Genomic DNA, 4,684 nt, shown 5'->3' with positions numbered 1-4,684 from the left:
TTGTATTTAGGTATGTAGACGATATCTTTGTAAAAGAAAAAAAATCGACCTTCCATTCTTAAAATACTTTCAAAACGTTTTTCGCACATGACGTCACAGCAACCGAAATAAAGACTCACGTAGAGTGTAGACCCCAGTCTACGTACGTACTAATTGGAATAAGTTCCCGAATGCTGTTTACTTTATAGATATTTCATTGAGTATTTTTGTCTTTATCCTGGGATGATCCCACACAGCTAGAGTTAGCCCTGACAGGCAGAGATGAAGCAAAACGCGTCCTTAATGATCATCAATTAAAAGATTGTTACTGAAAACGTAACGCTTTTATTACAAACCTTGTTTAATTTGTTTGTTTTGGTACAGTGTTTTACGGCGCTCGCAACTGCATAAGGTCATATGAGCGCGCGGGACACACCTAATATTTTCAGTTGGTAGGAAATTTTGAATTTTGCCCGGGTGGCGGCCGAAGCCTACTCTTATCGATTTTAGATCACCACGGGATCTTTAACGTGCGCAAATTGCACACGGGCCCTCCGGGATTTTTTCGCCCTTATCCGAGAAGGCTAGGTGTAGATCTTTCCTACCAGAAGATCAGGGGTGTGGCTGAAAGACAGCAGTAAGAAGAAGCGAAGGAGTCGCAGTAGAAAGGCTGCAGAAAGAATCAGGAGCCCAAAGGAAGGGGCAAAAGAGGTGTGGGGGTGGGGACAGAAGGAGGAGACGAAAGCAGACGACAGAACATTGCTAGAGAGCAGGAAATGAGGTGAAAGGAGACAAATTTAGAGAAGAAAATTTTTCGGTCGCTACCCGGATTCGAACCCGGGACCTTTTGAGTGAGAGGCCAACACCTTAACCTCTAGGCCACGAGAGCCCCTTACAAACCTTAACACCCAGCTAAATGAATAGACCTGTATAATAAACATATTCTGTAGACAGAAGAAGGTCTAAAATTCACTCATGCTCGTTGAGGACCACCCTGCCACAGCCGAGGGAGTATTGAACTGAGCTGTTACACGAATTCGCAAGTTTCCCTCTTAAGAACAAACCAAGTGAAGATAAGGCAAATATAAAATAGCAGTTTAATAGACAAAGGAAAAAGCACCAATGTATCAGTCGTCGAATAGGCATTTGTTTTGCAATATCGTGCATAATACAACGATTCAATCATGGCGCCATGTACTTATTTAACTTTAGCGTGTTAGCATTGATTGCATCAATGCCATCTAAATTTATTTAAGCGACACGACGCATGTACCTGGCCATAGGACAGACTGCTGTGTAACTTATCTAGAACCACTCATTGACAGAGCATAAGAATAAAATCAACAACTACAAAAATAAGAACAACAGCAAATAATATACAAAATTAATGTCAGAGACAGTAAACAAAAAGCCAATACTTGTTGCCCCCCCCCTCAAACACACATCTTCATAGCTTAGACGTTTGAGGAAACACGGCTCTATTTTTTAAACGATGCCTTCTCTTTTATTGTGTTGGCCGTTAGTGGGCCCCATAGCTTTTACCAGCTGGAAGCATGGCGCCAGACTCACACTTCAAGACAATATTAGGGCAAAATGACGAAGCGAAGTTTCTAGCTCTGACCTGTCTGACATTTAATGATTGGTCTCTTTGCCTTGCACACATATTATGTTGTTGGTTCGAACCATGCTTGAGGCAGCTAAAAATAGAACACTTTTTGTCTTTCTATCCGGGTTCTGTATCCCAGTCAACCCTGGTTGACCCTGGCAGGCAGGGGCGCAGGAGTCCGCTGTCTCATTAATTTAAAGGGGGGGGGGGGGGGGGGGGTCACACAAGCGAACTAACTTCTTTATTTCTGGACTTAGAAACCTTTAATTTGGCATACAACTTCGTCATGATACAGGTATTACGATGAAAAAAGAATTCCCGGATTCAAGATGGCCGCCATTTTTATGGCGGCCATATTGGATTTTCACATCATGTTTTCAAATCAATACTCCTCTGAAATTGAGCAATGGATTTTATTGTCCTTTGGCACACATGTACCCAAGAGGCATATAAGTTAAATATTGTCAGTATCTTTTGATATCTTATTTCGTTTCGGAGTTACAGGAAGAAGCGTGCAAATCTTGTCAAAAATGCAGAAAACGGTCAATTTTCCAAATTTTTTAAATCATAAAATGAAAACCAAGATAGATAAAAAAAAACACTGACATTACAATGTAACCACCCCTAAGGGTAACAAGTATGCCAAGTGCCATCAAGATACACCTGTAATCTTCTGAGGAGTATCGAAAAATGTGTCAACAATTAAAAAATCAAATATTTTGGACAAAAAATGAGATACCTCTCTAATTAGTGAAGATAGAATAACAATGTAAGAAGAAAAAATGTTGGGCATCCAACTAGCTACGATTGTACCAAAGGACAATCAAATCAACAAAGAAATGACTGAGAAAAGTATTGTAATACCCAATTTGACCCAGATTGACCAAAAATAGATGTGACCCCCCCCCCTTAAACTGTTTGGATACGGGTGAAAAACACTAATATTTATGATATTGGTGACTCGAAAGAGACAAGGGACAAAAAGCATTATTTCGTTAAAATACCAATGTGGTTGTCAGTATAAAAATTCAGTCTCAACAGAATTGGCAAAAGCACCCAAAACCAAGCTATTCGAGCTTGTGCACATGACATAAACAAGAATCTAACCTAAGAATGTTTATCTAGGTAACACTCTAGGCTCTATGTGTAACGATGTGAAATCTCTCTAAGTGCCTAACAATATTTACAATTTATTTACTTTTCTATCCGAGTTTTAAAAAAAGGGAACGCCGCTAGCTCAGTTGACATCGTAATGACTTTTTTGATAATGCCTTGCTTTGAACCTTTAAAGCGCCAGGCGGTCTTGAACCCAAATCGTTACAGGATTTTAAATCAAAATAGCAGTTAGAGAGACTAACCAGGCAAACTTCACTCTGATTCGAAATCTAAACAGTTTTCGAGATGGCGCAATTCATCAGACAACTACACCATAACGGCCACAGGGCTTTTGCGTCCTGAAAATTCTGTCATCGACAAAACCAGTCTCCTTATTTTTGAGAGGGCAATTACCGGCCTGCGTCTATGTCTGAGATCTCTCCAATATCCATCCAGGGATACAAACAGACACAGAGACCAACATACACATTAATAGAAACAAAAGTAAAACCCGACAGAGGCAGGATACACCAGAGACGTCCTTCGACAAGCCAAACGTTGATAAGCAAAAATATTAAACAGAGCTCGTGTCCTTGTGTCCTTGTTTCGCGTTTGAGTTCAAAGGAAGCGCAACAAAAACGATGATTATGTATTTCTGCTGTTGAAAAGAAGCAAAAAAGATGGACAAAAACAACAGAAAGAAGATATCAGAAGTTGGACCTTCAACGAAATCCTTAGACCACCAACCCCTTCCTCATGTCCTTACCATTAAGAGACTACGTAAGTGTGTTTACAGTAGTGGGAACTCTTCAACTCACAGGCAGACGGACAAATAGACAGACCAACTGACTGATAAATAAAAGAAGAACTAGGAAGGAAAGGGACCCCTCAATGCCAGCCTCGGGGCTTCTTTTGAACGTGTTATCAACAAAACAAGTCTTCCCTGAGGACAGGGGAACTTGGGGTTCCGTCTGTGGTGAGAGCTCTTCAACACACAGACAGACAGGCACACATATAGACAGAGCAACACAGAACAATGATAGAGAAATTAGAAAGAAGCCACCTCCGTGACATCCCCCAAACAGTCCCACTGGTGCGGAGCGCGCTCTCAACAGGCCAGCTTCCCACCTCGAGAAAAAGGAGGGAGAGACTAGTGTCAACGAGTGTGAGACCTCTTCAGAATGTACAAACACACACACACAGACACACACAGGCACAAACACACACACACACACACACACACACACCCCCCTACATGCACACATCTACACAAACACATCTACACAAACACACCTACACCAGCAAACAGATACCTTCATACATGCACATACACACACATACACATACACACATACACACATACACACACCCACACGCACATACACATATAATAAATATATAATATAATACATAAACCTATATTACGTAAAATTCTGCTTATATTTTATATAAATATTTGTTCTTGTAAGTGTTTTACCTTGCTCGCGACAGCATAGGGTTATATGGGCGCACAGGACGCATTAAATATTTAATTTTTTCAGTTGGTAGGAAATTTTGAATTTTATCTGGGTGGCGGCCGAAGCCTACTTTTACCGATTTTAAGTCCACTAAGGGACCTTTGACGTGTGCAGCTTGCACACGGGACCTCCGAGATTTTTCGCCCTTATCCAAGAAGCCCAGGTGTTAGATCTCACCTATCATAAGATCACGAGTATTGATGAAAGACAGCAGTGAGAAGAATCCGAGGAATAGCAGTAGAAAGGCTGCAGAGAGAGAGAGAGTCAGGAGTTCAGAGAAGGGAGCAAAGGGGAGGGGAAGAAAATGAAGACGAAAGCTGACGACAGAACATGGTTAGAGAGCAGGAAAGGTGGTGAAAGGAGAACATTCTGGAAAAGAAAATTTTTCGTCGCTGTTCGGATTCGAACCCTTTATCTATTGAATGAGAGACTAACACCAACACCTCTAGACCACGAGAGCCCCCATCTATTTTATAATTATACTTTT

The sequence above is a fragment of the Aplysia californica genome, unplaced genomic scaffold (genome assembly GCF_000002075.1).
Source record: "Aplysia californica isolate F4 #8 unplaced genomic scaffold, AplCal3.0 scaffold00101, whole genome shotgun sequence".
Taxonomy (NCBI): domain Eukaryota; kingdom Metazoa; phylum Mollusca; class Gastropoda; order Aplysiida; family Aplysiidae; genus Aplysia; species Aplysia californica.
The sequence above is the reverse complement of the archived record's forward strand: the minus strand, read 5'-3'. Positions refer to the sequence as shown.